Source organism: Hyperoodon ampullatus (assembly GCF_949752795.1).
Source record: "Hyperoodon ampullatus genome assembly, chromosome: 16".
NCBI classification, from domain to species: domain Eukaryota; kingdom Metazoa; phylum Chordata; class Mammalia; order Artiodactyla; family Ziphiidae; genus Hyperoodon; species Hyperoodon ampullatus.
In genome coordinates this window covers 31,446,869-31,465,741 of record NC_136929.1, presented here as the reverse complement: position 1 = coordinate 31,465,741, position 18,873 = coordinate 31,446,869, and positions in this window count along the sequence as shown.

Sequence of the window (18,873 nt, the reverse complement as noted above, 5' to 3'; positions counted from 1 at the left end):
AACAGAAGAGCATAGGCAAAGGCTCTCAGGTGGAATGACTTTGGTGTCTCCTGAACAGAGAGGGCCTGTGCGTCTGGCACCACCTGCAGTCAGAGAGGTCTTTGGGAGATGAATCATGGAGGGCTTTGCAGGCCACAGTGAGGAATTTAGATGAATCCTACATGCAGTGAGAAGGAAGCCAGTGAAGGGTTCCAAGCAGGGAAGTGACATGATCTGATAAATGATATAAAAAGATCACACTGGCAGTACCTGCTAGAAGGGGAAGTAGGAGGCGGAGAGAAGCATCTAGTCAGAGCCACAAGAGACTAAGTAAAAGATGACAACGATTTGGCCATAACAGGCCGTGAAGATGGTGAAAAGTGAATGCATTTGAATTCTCTTTTGGAGGATGGCATTGTTGAGATCCCATGCTATGTAAGTTGCTGCTTCAGGCGTCTTGACTTGGAACTAGATTTGTGTTCTTACAAGGGTTCTCCCTAAAGTCTCATTTTCCTCTTCCAAATATGGGAAGAATGAATGAATATTCCCAGGTCTGTGGTATCTCTTTCTGGGATCCATTGCTAAGATTAAATAAGATAAAACTCGTGAAAGCATTTGGTAAACTGTCAAAGTGTTATGTAAGCATCAGGTATTATTTATTTATTTATTTATTTATTTATTTATTGCGGTACGAGGGCCTCTCACTGCTGTGGCCTCTTCCGCTGCGGAGCACAGGCTCCGGATGTGCAGGCTCAGTGGCCATGGCTCACGGGCCCAGCCGCTCCGCGGCATGTGGGATGTTCCCGGCCCGGGGCACGAACCCGTGTCCCCTGCATCGGCAGGCGGACTCTCAACCACTGTGCCACCAGGGAAGCCCGCACATTAGTATTATTAATTCAGAGAAATTCCAGATGGAAAGCATCACTGCAGCTGGGCTCTGGTTTGCCTTCTTCCCGAGGGTCACAGGGATAACAGTGAGCACTTTACACAATCTTCTAGAACACAGTTTCCCTACATACAGTGGATAAAATGCATCTTATAACCTCGATAGAGGGAGAGCAGTGAGATGAAGCTGAGGCAGAACAAACTAATTAGTAATTATAAAATAACTGGCTGCTATATAAGTGATAAAAATCGTAAAATATTTTCCAAAGCATTTCTAGTATGCCGGAGCAATTTTATTAAGCCAAGTTTCTCCCAAGGCTTAAACTCTTTCTGCTTGTGACTTAGTCCCTTTGGAGGCTACTCTTTCTGTCAGGTACTAGAGGAAAGTTCAGGAAGTTCTGGTGGCCCAGATTTTTAGTAACTTCTAAGTTTCTTCATTGATATACGGAAAATGGCTAGAACCTTAAAGGAATGTAATTCATTCCCTTCACACTTTAAGAACTACAACTTCAGGGAAGGAAGGAAAACTTCAGCCTTAGGTGAGATTGCTTGTGATGGTAAACATATGGTATGAAATATGGGCATTAATGGAGACATTTTGTCAATTCACTTAATATATTTTTTCAACGACCTTCAAGCAGAAGATGTTGAAGGACATTTGGTTCATGTTTTACAACCAGTATAGAGAGTATCTGAAAGCATCTTCTCCCCCACCCCTTTTTTTTTTGGAGAGGACAGCAACTCCAGGTTACCCAGGAAAGGGTAACTTTTATATAAAGGGACAGATAGAGAGAAGGGGAAGGACGACCTGTAGGATCAATAATGATTTATTAATCCCGAAGCCACTTGCTACAGTCATTTCTTCAAAAGTCTAATTGACGTCAGTGACTTTGAACATTCATGCTCATGGCCTTTGAGTTCAATCTTATCTTGTTCATCATACCACCCACCACCTCCCTCTGCCTTCAAACAATGGCCCCATCAAGCCACTTCTGAGCATGCCCCAGGCTCATTTTCCTAGGGGAAAATTGGGCATTACCTCACTTCCTGAAAATGTGTCCAACAGAAACAAAACACTTCTCTCTATGAAAAGCAGACAGCAATGTTAACGTTTGCCAATTTGGTTGGTGACTTGCTCACTTCAAGAACCACAGAATGTTTGTAGTAGCTAATGTGTGCCAATGTAGCCTTTAGGAGGCTTTTTCTTTTTTTTCTTTTTTCTCTTGAATATATATTTTTTGCACGTGAGAAATAGTTTTCTTCCATTATAAAATAAATATATGGTTCGCACAAAATTAACATGATCTGGTGTTCACAAGGCAAAATGAAAGTTGTGAGTGATGCAATATTTCAACTCAAAGGTATTTTATGGAACATTAACATATCAAGTTAGAAGAATGTTCTTTGTAATCCAAAATATTGATTCATTAAAAAAAAAAAGACTTGATGGAATAGAATTTTTCATAAGTTATTATTGCTGTTCCCATAAAAATATTTTCTGTTTAAATTCATAACAAACGTTCTGAGGAGGAGAAATGTCTTTTCTATATCCCATTTAAGAGTATAATAACTTTGTTTTCAGAATCTCATTTTATTCCAGCTGGAAGATATATGATCTTGTTATACAAAACAACCACTTCATCTCTACAGAAACTTATTATTGGAATTTATGATTATAATGTTCTACAGAGGGTGTAAGACATGACTTTTATCAAGTTTAAACTACATGCTGTGCCTCTGAAACCTCATCTTTGGGAGGATTAGACAGAAATTACTTCAATAAAGTTCGAAACACAGTTTAATGTTAAGACATTCACACTTATTTGATAGAAATGTGATCATTGCATTGTCCTGTAATGAGACTATTAAATAATGTTATTAATAATTATGATCCATCCTTATTGCATCTGTTTAATAAAGAAATGAAAAAAGATAGAATGTGAGATAAAATTGTGGGTGTGTGGAAAGTGTCATTGAAGTGCAAATGTTGAAGCTTGGATGTGTGACCTTGACAAGGTCATGTGACAGGTGATTCCATGGAGACATTCCCTAGACAGACTGCTGATATTATCACACAAGAACATTCCTGACCCAAGATCTTCCTGCCTCTAGGTCTTTGAGGTACGCTTCTCTCTAAGATTCTTTTTCCTCCCTTTCCTCTGCCTTCCTCTGACCAAAATCCTAGTCATAGTTCAAGACTGGCCTTAGACAGCCCTTGCTCCGAGGGCTGCCCTGAGTACCCCATGTCATTGACCCCTGCTGACCAGGTTGGGCTCCCTGCTTTGAACCTGCATTTCACCCTGAGCTTCTCCATTTGTATTACCTCACGTGAAATTTATTACTGTTTATATTTTCCAAACAAGGACAAGGACCTGGCTGTCATGCCAACGTTCTATACCCAGCCTCAAGCATAGAACCTGGGGTAGAGTGTATGTTTGGTATATGTTTTATGTATTGAATGAACAGATTTTCATTTTGCATAGAATTAATCATAGTTCCACCATCACCAGGCCATTAGATACAAACTCAACCCTTGCTCAGTTGGAAGATGGATAGTTCAAAGAAGAAAAAAATACACTTCTCAGTTTTCCTAATTGCATCCCCTTAAACTTTCGTTTGGTGAATATACTAATAAAGATTCTAAGTAAGTCTAAGTAACAACAACAAAATATCTTAAAATTAAGATTTTTTTGCCCCACTTAACTGGGAGGTTCAAAGAGTAAACTCAGCTTTGGGAATGAATGGGTCTAGGAGTTCTTATCATGCAGTTACAAAGCCATCTTTCTCCTCTTTTATCACTGCTTTCTCTGCATTGACTTATTCTTAGGATCTCCCTGCCTAGGGCCCAAGTTGGCCCCAGGCAGCTTACATGGTTTGTATAGACCAATTACTTCAACAACCATTAACAGCCCTGATGGGCACATTTTGGGTCACACATCCATGCCAGTGTCCACTGTGCAGCCACAGCAGGTGTGGAACTTTGGCCATTTGAGGAGAGTCTCACACAGTGTGGGAGATGAAGGAGTCTCACAATAAAGAAGAGTTTGTTACCATAAAAATGGGAAGAGCATTTAGTGGACAGACAAAAACCTTTGCCACCATGGTTCCCTGCCAAATAAGTTCGGGATATCCTGGAAACTCATCACCATTGGCTCAGATCAGGCATCCTGATTTTACTCGATTGGGATGGAGGTGGATAGGAGGGCACTTTAATCATTTGCTTCCTTACATATATTGACTCATTATACAAAATATTTGTACCAACGCCTAGGGATACAAGAACGAGCAGGACAGACAATGGTCCTTGCTCTGATGGAACTTACATTCCATTCCAAGCAAAGAAGCAAATCAGATAGTTAAAAATTGTAGTAAAGGGCTTCCCTGGTGACGCAATGGTTGAGGGTCCGCCTGCCAATGCAGGGGACACGGGTTCGTGCCCCAGTCCGGGAAGATCCCACAAGCCGCGGAGTGGCTGGGCCTGTGAGCCATGGCTGTTGAGCCTGCGTGTCTGGAGCCTGTGCTCCGCAACGGGAGAGGCCACAACAGTGAGAGGCCCGTGTACCGCAAAAAAAAAGAAAAAAAAATTGTTGTAAAGGCTATAAGGTACAAAAACTTGGATGTCTCCATGGGTTCACTCTTACTTTCTTCGTCTTTTTCTCAATGTCGTCTAATTCCTGTTCACTTCTCGCACCTCTTCCTTTTTTTATAGCTTCTCTGATCTTCTAACATAATCTCTGACCTTCTGACATACTCTATATTCACTTACGATTTACATATTAAGTTTGCATATTTTGTTATCATCTGCCATTCCCCTCCACTGGAATCCTCCCTAAAGGCAGGGATTTTCTTTTCCCTGTTTTGTTCACTGATGTCTCTTCCAGTGCTTCATACATAGAGGACGCTTGATAAATTTCTTGAATGAGTGAATGAGAGAGAATAGTGGAGATGATAAGGATGGACTTTAGGTACAGGGGACACTGATGGCTTTGAGAACATGAGATTTAAACAGAGATGTGAATAGTGAGGAACTAGACTTGAGGACATATGGGGGACCAATGCTTCGGTCAAAGAAAGCAGCAGATAAAAAGGAAAGAACTTGGAGAGTTCAAGAAACTAAATGCAGGCTGGTTGGCTACAGTACAATGAGCTGAGGGGTCAGTAGCACTGGTAAGAGATGTAGAGGTCAGGGGTTTCCCTGGTGGCGCAGAGGTTGAGAGTCTGCCTGCCGATGCAGGGGACACGGGTTCGTGCCCCAGTCCGGGAAGATCCCACATGCCGCGGAGCAGCTGGGCCCGTGAGCCATGGCCGCTGAGCCTGCGCGTCCAGAGCTGGTGCTCTGCAACGGGAGAAGCCACAACAGTGAGAGGCCCACGTACCGCAAAAAAAAAAAAAAGATGTAGAGGTCAGATCATCTGAGGCCCTGGAGCCCATGGTAAGGTGTTCAGATTTTTATTTTAGTGTGATGGAAAGCCATTGAATAGTTTTAAAGTAAGGGAGCACAAGATTTGAATCACATTTTTATTTAGTATTTCTTGAAACTGTCCAGAGTTATTTTCCTTGTCCAAGCAAACTTCACCTCTCCCCTGAATTACATTTAATGGGTTTTTCCCCATCTACCTGTGTTCAATCCTCTCAATCATTTCCCCACACAGCAGTTCTAGTGCTCAAATTGGAAGTCATTCTTCTGCTGAACCTGGAATGGCTTCCCATTATCTCCAAGACAAAAACCCAAGGCTTCTTGAATCCCACAAGGCCCTGACCATCTGCGTCTCCCTCTCTTCCCTTGTTCCCAACTTCCTCTCTCTTGCTCAATTCTTCACAGCCACATGGACCTTGGTGTAATTCCTAGAACACATTAAACTGCTCCTTCTTAGAGCCTGTCCACAGGTCCCTTCCCTGCCCACTCCACAGCCGGTTACTGTCTTTTCATGCTTCTGGTTTTTCCCTCAATTCCCCAGGGAGCTCACCCCACTACCTGTTACTCTGGCTACGTGCTCTCATTGCATCTTGTACTTTTCCTCGATAACATTCGATACATACTTGGATGATTACTTTAAAATGTGTCTTTCTCTCAAGACTATAAGCCCCATGAGGACTGGGTTGCTGTCTATCACAGAACCTGATTGTAGGAGCTTAGTATGTATTTACTGACTGATCTAATGAAGTAAATGGAATAGCTTAATCAGAACACAATTAGACTTGCCTTTTAGTTAATCCATTATTCATTTATAGGACTTTTATAATCACATCACACCCATTCAATCTCATTCTTTTTGCTGTTTTCCTTTAACAACTTTATTTTTAGTTTACTGTACTTTTTCTTCTTCAGCCTCATCTAGCAGCCTTCCTCCAGCCATTTTCTTCCACAGTGATAAAGTAATGTCCTATGTTGGGGTTCACAGGGCCCCCTCTGTCCATAAGAGGTGACAGTGCTGTCATTTCCACTTCCTCCCTGCCTTGGGAGCAGGGTCATCCACTGGGTCTGGGCCATTTCTCTGTGTATGACTGCGTGGTGCTTATTTCAGAATAGACTGATAGCTTTTCAATGGTAAGGAAAGTAACTCCCTCTGGAATTCATTGTTTTTTGTTTTTGTTATCTCTTATCTTTTTTTTTTTTTAGTGAAGTTGATATACAATATTATAGAAATTATAGGTGTACAATAGAGTGATTCATAATTTTTAAAGGTTATATTCCATTTATAGTTATTATAAAATATTGGCTGTATTTCCTGTGTTGTACAATATATCCCTGTAGCTTATTTAAAAATTTATTTATTTATTTATTTATTTTTCTTTTTTATTGAAGTACAATTGATTTATAATGTTTCAGGTATTCAGCAAAGTGATCCAGATGTGTGTGGATCTGGATGTATACACACACACATGTATACACATATATATGTTCTTTTTCAGATTCTTTTCCATTATAGGTTATTACAAGATATTGAATATAGTTCCCTGTGCTATACAGTAGGTCCTTGTTGTTTATCTATCTTATATATAGTAGTCTGTATCTGTTAACCCCAAGTTCCTAATTTCTCCCTCTACCCACCCCCTGGAATTCTTGTTTTTTTAATAAATATCTCCCCACCCTGCAATTAAGGAGAAACTTGACAGTAGAAAGACACAGTGTGACTGTAGGGCCACTCACTGGGATGGCTCAGGCAGAAGTGGAGTCTTTGAGAGGCTGTGAGACCCTCTTTAGTGGAAAAACGAGGCCAGGTAAAAGGTGAGTGCAGTGTAGCATGATAAGGCCAGGGTTATATTTCTTAAGGAGAAAAGTCAGTCATTTTTAGCAGGAGGAGTAAGTTTTCCTCATGGAAACAAGATTGGAAGTGGCTTTAGCTTTAGCCCCTGACCCCCAGTGAACAGGTGTAGAACTCACCAGCCTCCTTCCTCTTTAGAGGGACCTTGACCTGCATGTTCCCTCAGAAGAGTTGGTAGGAAGTCCCCTGGCACCCTGCTGAGGTAAAGGAATTGGCTAAAGGAAAGGGGGCCAGGACCGTGGAGGAGTGACAGGTCCTTCAGCAGGGGGTGGGAGGGCTGGGAGAGAGGGCTGTAGGGGACACAGAGGTTGGACAAGGAGTCGGCCTTGTGTGGCTTAGTCGACTTAAGTTACATGAGGCTCAGCCATCAGCTGAGAGACTTGGATTCACGACCATGCCAATGGCGTGAGGCCCATTATATAGTTCTAGTATAGTATATTATGGGGCCCCATAATAGAGTTCTACATGATTCTCCCATTACCCACAGAACACGGTTAAACATGAACCTGTGTGGCAGAAAGGGCCAGCCCTCGTTTTCAGGGAAGAGCTTTTTAATAAAGCCATAAACGGGGTGAATCATAGCCTTCCTCAGCTTCTCTTTTCTTTTCCTTATGTAATTTTAATTCTCTTGTTTGTTTCTGAGCTAATGTCCTTATTTTTATCTATTTGTCCGAATTAACCCAAACCCCTTAAAAATATCGTTAGTTTTTGTTACTATTTAATACTTCCTGTCAGGTTTCTGCATTGGATGCCTGCATGTCACAAACAACAGCAACAACATGGCAGAGTGTGTGAGACATCGGAAGGCCTGTGGGTCGTGTTCCCAGGAGATCAGTGCGTGATTCTTCTGTTCTAGCAGCTCCACTGTCACAATGGAATTTTTGAATAAAAACATTGTCTGTGAGAAGGTGGTTATAGAAAGAAACCCTTAAAATCATTAAATATTTTAACTGAAATATTTTTACTGATCTGAAAAACTGAAGAAACGACTGGAGTTCACAGTTTAGGAGAAAAAATTGGATAGAACTGTGACCAGTAAAATGCTCTAATCCACTTACTTATCTAAGTTGTTTTTTTACTTACTTACTTACTTACTTACAGCGTTGTAGAGAGTAGATGATTACTTGAAAACATTTTCAGTATACGTGACTTTTATTTACCGAAGTGTTATATTTGAGTACATGTTTTGAATCCTGGTTTGTGGTTGAAAGGGGCATTTCCCCCTTGTGTTATTTGACATGGTGGACAAAAAAGTGAAATTTTGTATTTTATTCCATTAGAGGACTAAGAAAGTTGACTAACTCTCCTTATTTGGAAAACAGGAAGTGGTCTAGGACTGAGATCCAAAAAAAAATCAAATTTGTTTGATGCTACCAGTAGGGACCTGCCTTGATGTGGCTTCTTCAGATGTAACTGGAACTGAAAACTGTGACATCCAGAAGTGGTGGGAGAGTCTGAGGAACATTAGTCAGAATGTGTTACCTGAAGTTGTATCCTCTGAAGTCACTGTTCCCAGGGTAAATGTCTGATCTTACAGAACCTCACAATTCTGCTTATCTGAGAAAAAAGGTTGTCTGAGAAGACAAAGAATTAATTAAAATAGCATTTTGAGGATTCCTTAGAAGCCATTCACATTTCTTTATTTTGTTTCTGTAGCTACCTCAACTCATTTCTAGTCTTTCTACTTCTTGACTGAAGAAAAGAAACACAATTTGTGGTTTCCCGATGCCTGCATCAAGATGAGCTGATGTTCCTTAAGATATAAGTCCTAAATCCCACACTGACCAGTCGAATCCAAGTTTTGGAAGCTGTATTTTTACCAAGTTCCGTTAGTGATTCTTGGGCATCTTAAAATTTGGTAGCCAATAGTTACACACATAATGAATGCTTTAGTTAATACTGATGTTATTAGGTGAATTAGTTTTAATGAAAACTAAAGCTAGTTACTTAAGACATTGTTACTGCCTGTTTCTCCTTATTTAACTAATTCATTTTTCCTTTTTTTTTAAATTGAAGTATAGTTAACATACAATGTTGTGTTAGTTTCAGGTGCACAGCAAAGTGATTCAGTTATATATATATATGTATATAGTATATATATATTCTTTTTCGGATTCTTTTCTATTATAGGTTATTACAAGATATTGAATGTACTTCCCTGTGCTATACAATAAAACCCTGTTTATCTGTTTTACATATAGTCGTGTGTAACTGCTAATCCCAAGCTCCTAATTTATCCCTCCCCCACTTTCCCCTTTGATAACCATAAGTTTGTTTTCTATGTCTATGAGTTTGTTTCTGTTTTGTAAATTAGTTCGTTTGTATCATTGTTTTAGATTCTACAAATAAGCGATATCATATGATCTTCATCTTTCTCTGTCTGACTTACTTCACTTAATATGATAATCTCTAGTTCCAAATAATTCTTTATAAAGAATATGACCCCTCAGAATAAAAGGGAAAAATATCATTTATTTTAGCCTCCTCCTTTCTTGAACTTAGAATATTCTAGACCAGTGGTTCTCAAACTTAGCAGTGCATCAGAATCACCCAGAGATTCTGAATCTGTTAAAACACAGATTGTTGGCCCTCATCCCCAGAGTTTCTGATTCTGTAGGTCTAGGCTGGGCCCTAAGAGTTTTCATTTCTTACAAGTTTCCATATATATTAGTCTGCTAGGTTTGCTGTAGCAAAATGCCACAGACTGTGTGGCTTAAACAAAAAAATTTTCTCACAGTTCTGAAAGCTAGAAGTCTAAGATCAAGGTGCTGTCAGGTTTGACTTCTCTGAGGCCTCTCATTGGCTTGCAGGTGGCTGCCTTCTTGCTGACTCTTCACATGGTCCTTCCTCTGTGCCTATGCATCCTTGGTGTCTCTTTGTGTGTTCAAATTTCCTTTTCTTATAAGGACACCAGTCAGATTGGATTAGGGGCCACCCTAATGGCTTCATTTTAAATTAATCATCTCTTTAAAGGCTCCATCTCCAAATACAGTCACATCCTGAGATACTGGGAGTTAGCGTTTTAACATACGAATTTTGGGAAGACACAATTCAGCCTGCAATAATGCTGAGGCTGTAGGTCCAGGGACCACAGTTTGAGAACCACTGTCTGAACTTGACTGGTAAGATAGGAAAATGACTTTTGGTAAGACATTTTTCAATCAGGTAAGACAATTCTTGGCTTTCTACTCTTTCTACCAACTAACTTTCTCTCAATGATCTTTTCTTTTTCTCTGTTTTAATTATTATCCTGGGCAGAGAACTTTCGAGTTTGTAGTCTATCTCTCTCTGCCCTCACTGACTCCAAGTCTGTGTGAGGTACTGTCACCCATGCCATGCAACCCAGCTCCAGGCACAGAAACTGTCTTTTACCGTATGGGTTAGTTGTGTTTTATCAACAGGATGCCACAAAGGCAAAACTAGTCTGAACTGGCTAGACCTAAGACGGCTGGAAAAGTAGGATAAAGGTCACCACTTATCTCATTATATGCTCATTATAATGTATTACCATGCTAAGATCTCCTCCTTATGGGTGCCATGACCCGATGGTGCAGACCATTCAAAGACAGAAAGAAGGTGTGGACCTGATTCTTAGAATTCCCCACCTTTTTCTGAGAAATGAGATGTTGTCAGACTCCACCTCAATCCCTCCCCTTGGACCTTTCATTACAAAAGCTTTCCCTGATCTTTGCTTGGGGAGAAGATGCTTTTAGATCATGAGCTCCCATTTTCCATTCTCTGCCATTGAATAAAAGCCTGTCTTGCTTGCACCAAACCCAATTTCCTTATTGGCAGTGAGAACGCAAGATGGGAAAGAACTCCCTGACCAAGCCAGGGGGGCTTTGGTTCAGCTAGGACCCCAACAGAGGGACCCCACATCTAATTTGGTAACAATACCAATGTGGGTATCTTGTCAGCAATGCACATTTATGTACTCAGACCAGAGCTTATCTTCTTTGTTAAAGCTGTGCTCTTTCTTCTGCTTTCTGTGTTTCAGTTCCTGGTTTGACCATTTCCTCGACACTAAAATGGGACCGTGGAGTCATACCTAACATTTTCCTTTGCTCTGCTACCCGTGCCTCATCACCAAACTGAGCAACTACCTTTGCATTTCTTTGTCCCCATCTCTTCTTTTATTTCCCTTCCATCCAGCTTTATTTAAGTTTCATTAATTCTTCCTTGACTATTTCAGTAGCCTTCCAGCCAAAATCCCTTCTTTCAGTTTTTCTCTCCTTTAGTGAATACTATCTACTGTGCTAGATAAATCTTCCCAAAGCATAATTCTAATTTAAAAAGTGAGTGTTTTCCCACCGTCTGTTCAATAGGCAACATGCCTACCTAAATAAAATTCAGGGTTCTGTTACAAAAAAAGGGGTGATTGGAAATTATCAGTCTCTGCTAATCTGCTCCACTGACTCCCCAAATAATGCAGGCACACCTTTCCTCTCTTCCCCAATGGAGACACCCCAAAATGCAATGCAGTTACAGCCTCCAGCTCAAGGTTAACAATCTCTGCCTGTGTAGTCAGCTCCCTCAGGTGCCAGAGGGGATCATCATGGCCTGGCAAAAAGTTACTGCTCATCCATCATGCCCAACATTCAACAGTAGAGTAGAAACATAATGACTGCAGCATAACCTCCATGCAGAAAGTAGGAAAATCAGAGACCCTGGGCCATAGCAATTTTTAAATCATGTTGAGTGAGAATAGTGAAGACTCTAGCCCAGGCAGTGGAGTGACTTCCATGGTCATTGTCCTCAGTGCCCTGGGCTTTCTCTCTGGGATGCTCTGCCTGGTCCCCTCTTCTCTATGGTCTTTCCAAGGTGGGCATTAGAGAGTAGACTTTTCTTGGGGGCTGCATTCCTAACCCACCTCTTTTGGGGGATAAGTTTGAGGACTCAGGGATTGTTTTAGAGATTGGAATCCTGATGCTGCTGGCTAGCCTAGGGTTTCATGGGCAACACAAATCTTACAAACCCTAAGGGGCTTCTAATTTACTTGCTGCTATTTCATTCTATGTGTGGGTAACCAGAATCTGGTACCTTGTCTTGATAAGGTTGTTGAGCCTGAAGACTCTGTTTTATTATATACAGCCCTCTGTGCTTTGCTAACTGAGACTATTTGAAAAAATAGATGTGGAGGGTTTTGCTAATTAACTGCTTCCACTTTTGACAGAAAACTCCTAAAGGAAGTACACTGTACCTGAAAAAGGCAAAAGGCCATGGGTTTATCTCCTTTGAAGGCTGCTTTTGCTGCTGCCTCTGGCCATGACTTACAATAGCTTCACTTTGACGTAAGAAGTAGTCAGCTTGTTCAGTCTGAAAAGGCTCCACCTTAGACTTAGTCTTCCAGCTATAGGCTCTTAACAAAGCTGTATTCCCTCCTACCCTGCTGGCAGATTGGCTAGCTCTAATCTGGGTTCATCTCTTCTGTAGAATATTATTGACAGTGTCAAGAATTAGCCAACACACACCAACACTAAAAATTTCCTATTATTTTCATTAACGTCACTGCCCTTTGTTTGTACCTTCCCAGGTTCTGCTAGCTACTGTTTTACCAGGATTGCCAACTTTCCAGTCTGTAATAGTTTTGTCATTGCTGATGCCATCCAACCATGTCCTTTAAACTAATCCTACATTTTAGCTAATGCAGTAGTCCCCTTTTGGTATCAAAATCTATATTAGTTAGAATTAAGTTTGGGTGCATGTGTCATGGCTTAAATGATGCATAAATTTATTTCTCTCCCTTGTAAAAGAGTTCTGAGGGAAGCAGTCTAGAGCTGATATAAAGGCTCCACAGTATCATTAGCATTTCACGATCTTCTAGCTTTCCTCTTCACCTGCCCAGAATGAGACCATGGACCATGTGGTTCAGGATGGCTGCTGGAATTCCAGACATCACATCCATTTTCCATACACAAAGATACAGGAAAGGGAGAAGAAGGGTGTACCCTTGCTCTTTCCTTGAGATTTTCCGAGAATTCTAGATTACATTATATATTCTGTACTACATTATAACTGAAGCATCAAAAGCTTTAAGAGAGACTGAGACATATAGTCTTTTAGCTGGGTGGATGTATCCAGCTATTTATCAAGGTTCTGTTACTAAAGTGAAGGGAAGGTGGATATTGGGGTAGGAAATTAACAGCCTCTGTCACAGATAAATGTTAAGTAATTATAAATCAAGGTAAACGGTTTTATGTGCCTTAAAGGAGCTTCAGGTAGATTTCAGTGAGAATTCAGGCAGGGAGAGGTAGCCTTCAGCTGGATGGACCAGGGAAGGCTTTCAAAAGGAGGTAGCACATGAACTCATTCTTTGAGTAAGAGTGAAATAGGACATTCAAGCTGGAGAGCTTGAGGCATGAGAGCAGAAGTTTTGTGCCCTAGGTGCCTCGCTGACTTAACACTAGTCCCAGCCCTGGACTAGAATAGAAAGTACATTAAGAAGACAGGCCACAAACAAGGGTGGGATGTCAACTTTATCAAATTCAAGTAAAGAAACAGAAGGGGGCTCCCACACTCGTCAAGAAGAAAGCTTAGCATGGCAGGCCCGTTCCACATGACAGTCTGGCAATCCTTCAACCAAAGGAAGAATTTTGCTGTTAACTAGCAGAGTAATTTCTTGTAGACTATACACCAAAGACAAATTACATTCAATTTGCCATGGATATCCTGCGATTCTAAGTGTGTTTTACTCATTTTATGATGAGACTGATATCAGATCTTGAGTGAGGAAACATTCAGGATATCTGCTAGGATGTTAACATAGCTGATAGCTGCTGTAAAGACACACAAATCGAGGATGGGGTGGGGGAGGGCGGATGGGACAGCACGCTCCCTGGGTGGGCTTCAGAGCGCATGCTCACATGAGTCAGTGGGAGGGAGCGCTTCCTCGTTTGCAGTGTGACATTGGCGGGAAGATGCAGGGGGCGTGTCATGTTCTCAGTTACTCTACTCTGAGAGTAGCTTGGTCACCTGCACTGAGGATGAAGATAAATGGTTACGAAAGCCTTTAATAAAAAAGGTCGGTTGGGCTTCCCTGGTGGCACAGTGGTTGAGAGTCCGCTTGCCGATTCAGGGGACACGGGTTCATGCCCCGGTCCGGGAAGATCCCACATGCCGCGGAGCGGCTGGGCCCGTGAGCCATGGCTGCTGAGCCTGCGCGTCCGGAGCCTGTGCTCCGCAACGGGAGAGGCCACAACAGTAAGAGGCCCGCGTACAGCAAAAAGAAGTTTAAAAAAAAAAAAAAAGGTAAGCTGGGAAATGCGAGAAGTTGGTTATACTGCGTGGTTACAATGTCATGAAAGCACTAAAGCACCATGTCACCTCTTTCCTAACCTCTGCAATTAAGAAACTGGAGTTCTGATTAGTCTTGGTGGATAGGGGTTAAGTGACTGGAAGGGGCATTAGAGGAGTCTTCTGGGCTGGTGGTCATGCTCTGTATATTGACTTGGATGCTGGTTACAAACTGTGTTCACTTAATGAAATTTGTTTAACTGTAAAAAAGAAAAGAAAAGAAAAGAAACTGGAGTTCTAGGTTTATAATTTCTATAACCACATGTTTCAGATCCTGAGTCTCCTTCCAGTAATAGTTAAAGATGCTGGAAACTCCATTCATTAGTTGGTCTGCCTGCAGCTCTCTGGTAGACGGAGTGGAGAGTTGGTTATAGAAAACAAATGAAAAGTAATGGATGCAATTTATTGAGGTACTTTCTAGATGCCAACCTCTTGCCATTCATTATCTCATAAAGCTCTTTGTTCTTACCTCTAATTATAGGTAGAAGAAATGGAGGTTTATAGAGATATTAAATTTTGTGTTCAGTGGTCATCTTGCTTATGTTGGAGAACGTTCTCAGATGGCAACTCACTTCCTCTTGAGAAGAACATCTTTGGGCAACTTCAAGCATAGGAAAGTTATTTTTGATGTTTGATCCAAAAGTTAATTCCTTATAGCTTCTGCCTACTGATTCTAATTCTATCCTTAAATATGCAAAAATAACTATCATGTTTGCAGGTTTATCTTGTCTCCTGATTAAAAATTCAAATTCCTCATGTGGTCTGATTTCATACTTCTTCCTTACTGGGCTTTCTATTCTTTGAATATGTTCCAGTTTGTCTATAAGCTTTAAAAAAGTGAACAAACGAATCCACCTGTGAGTTTCTGAATGCATATTCAAAAGGGGACTGTCACCTCCCTTATTCTAGATTTTACACTTCTATTAATGGAACCTAGAATTTCATTACATTTTTTAGGGTGTCAGAGAAGGGCCATTAATATTTTCTAGTTGATGTCCCTTGAAGATACTGCTGACAAAATCTGTAATTCTTTTTCTTTTTTTCACATTTGCTTTGCTATACCTTGTTACCTCTGTACTCTATGTCTGCAGTTAGTTTTTTTGAATGTAAGCACGGATCTTACATTTGTCACAGTTAAACAACATTTTATGAAATTCAACCCATTGCTTCAGATGCTGAAGATCTTTTCGAAGATTGATCTTGCCATGCACTGTACTATTACTTCTAACTTCCTTTCATCAGCTAATTTGAAAGCCTGCCCTCTATATCTTCTAAGCAAGTACAACAAATAAGATGGGGCAGAGATTTGACCAGTATTTGGCACTCCCCTTCCAGTTGACATTGATCCGTCACAAGGAGACCAGTCCCCATCACCTGTCAGTTGGCAGTCTGTCCTTCTTGTGCTGTTTTTGGCATTCAGATCCTTGTTTATAATGTTTTCCCTTTAGCAATGGCCTAAAGTCTTTCGTCACTTAATGTCTCAAGGTCTGCACATTTTCAAGGTCTAACTCAAAGCCCACACCCTACATGAAGTGTGCTCTGACCAACTGTGATTCTTTCATCTCAGAATTCCCTTTGCACAGACTCTTTTTATTTTTATTATTATTTGTTGTTGACGTATAGTTGATTTACAATATTATACTAGTTTCAGGTGTACAGTATAGTGATTCAGCATTTTTGCAGATTATGCTTTATTATAGGTTGTTATAAGATAATGGCTATAATTCCCTGTGCTATACAGTATATCACTGTTGCTTGTCTATTTCATACATAGTAGTTTGTACTTGTTAATCCCATACCCCTAATTTGTCCCTCCCCACTTCTTTCTTTTGCATAGACTTTCAGTTCTCAACCCCCAGTGATTTTCTATGAATGTAAACTGCATCTTTACCTCTAGTCTCAGGAAGGCAAGAGCATGTTAATTATTAGCCTCTAGCCTCTGGCTACTATAATGCCAGGCTGAGAGCAGTGCTCCATTGTTACTTGCCTTTGATTGATTAGGCCAGCAGTTCTCAATGGCAGATGATTTTGTCTGCCTCCTCTTCCCTTCCCAGGGAACGTTCGGGAATGTCTGGAGACATTTTCCATTGTCCCAACTAGGGAGGTGCTACTGGCATCTAGTGGGTGGAGCCAGGGATGCTGCTGAGCATCCTAAAATGCACTGGACAGTCCCCCATGTGAGTGGATTATCTAAAATGTTGGTAGCGCTGTTAATTAACCGTGTCAGACAATTCAGGTGTGTTCTGATTGACTTTTTTTTTTTTTTTTTTTTGCGGTACGCGGGCCTCTCACTGTTGTGGCCTCTCCCGTTGCGGAGCACAGGCTCCGGACGTGCAGGCTCAGCGGCCATGGCTCACAGGCCCAGCTGCTCCATGGCATGTGGGATCTTCCTGGACCGGGGCATGAACCCGTGTCCCCTGCATCGGCAGGCGGACTATCAACCACTGCGCCACCAGGGAAGCCCGTGATTGACTTTTTAAAGGGCTGCTCCATCTGCCTGTTTATAGGTACATTTTGGTGGCAGGTAATGTGTCTGGTGACCCATCCTAGAATGGATGCTGCGTCTATGCAGTCATGTCTGGCATTCAGGCAGTTAGTCCTAGGTAAATTACTGAAAATGTGATTGTGAGGGAGTTAGCAGGTATCACTACAGATGTAATGAAGTTGATTCCACGAGCTGCACCCCAAAATTAGTTTTATTAGTTTCCGGCCATGCTCTGTTTAAATATCTAGGTTTTTGCCTACTCAGTTTATTTGTATGTTAGAATGAGATAATAATAGCCTTCTTCCAGCTATTTTATAAGGATATTTTTGAGAAAAAGGAGATAGTGTAGATGAAGAGTTTCCTCTGCTGGGGAAATGACTATTAAAACATTATAATGGTAGGGACATCCCTGGTGGAGCAGTGGTTAAGAATCCGACTGCCAATGCAGGGGACACGGGTTCAATCCCTGGTCCAGGAAGATCCCACATGCCACGGAGCAGCTAATCCCGTTCGCCACAACTACTGAGCCTGCGCTCTAGAGCCCGTGAGCCACAACTACTGAGCCTGCGTGCCACAACTACTGAAGCCTGCGTGCCTCGAGCCTGTGCTCCGCAACAAGAGAAGCCCGCGCACCACAATGAAGAGTAGCCCCCGCTCGCAGCAACTAGAGAAAGCCCATGTGCAGCAACGAAGACCCAACGCAGCCAAAAATAAATAAATAAATAAATTTATAAAAAACCAAAAAACAGAAACATTATAATGATAATTAGTAGTGGCGATCTGGGGTAAGGAAGAACAAAGAAGTTTATATACAGTGTGTTATCCTCCAAAGAAAAGAGCTACTTAAGACAAACATGTTGTTCAGGTTCTAACTCTTATTTCTGTGGCCAGGGTTGATCCTTTAAACTAGAAATATGCCTTCCAATTATGTGCTGGGGAGACCCTACTGGGTGCTCTCTCCCCGACCCTCGGAATGTGGCCAGGGCAGAAATAGTGGATGAGGACAGTAAAATGTTTGCCAATCTTCATGTGCAGAGTGATTTATTATTACTGAATGAAGAAAGTCATCTCTTGATGAACTCAGCTCATTTCCATGTTCTCTTACATAGCTCAGAGAATCTTTTTTGTTTGTTTTTGTTTATTTATTGAAGTATAGTTGATTTACAATGTTGTGTTAGTTTCAGGTGTACAGCAAAGTGATTCAATTATACAAATATATACACATTCTTTTTCAGATCTTTTTTCCATTATAGGTTGTTACAAGATATTGACTATGGTTCCCTGTGCTATACAGTAGGTCCTTGTTGGTTATCTCTTTTATACAGAGTAGTGTGTATCTGTTCATCCCAAACTCCCAATTTATTCCTTCTCTGCCCTTACCCTTTTGGTAACTATAAGTTTGTCTTCTATGTCTGGGAGTCTGTTTCTGTTTCTAAGCTCATTTTTATCATTTTTAAAGACTCCACACATAAGTGATATCATTTGATATTTGTCTTTCTCTGGCTCACTTACTGCACTTAGTATGACAATCTCTAAGGTCCATCCATGTTGCTGCAAAAGCCCAGGGGGATCTTTCAGCACACACGAGCTGGAGGACTTCTGAGCAGTGACAGTATGGCTGGTCCCAGGCATGTGTCCCTTTGGCACGCAGTCTCTAGCCTCCATGACGCCTGCCCGCCTCACCTAGTGTTTGTCTGTGCCTCTGCGGCTGATGTGTGGTTGGCATCCACCCCCATGCTGGCATGCCAAAGGAGTGAATGAACAATGGTATACCTTGGCACCGACGGGCGTTTTAATAACTGTGGAAAATGAGGAATTTACAGATGCATGAGTCAAGCTCCCACTTCAAAGGTCCTCACCGAAATCTTCCTGAAATTAGAAGCAATACTGCTGAACACAATGCGACCTTTTGCATGGCTGCCCAACGTTACTATAAATCTGTGTGTGCAGTGTTTGGGAAAGTTA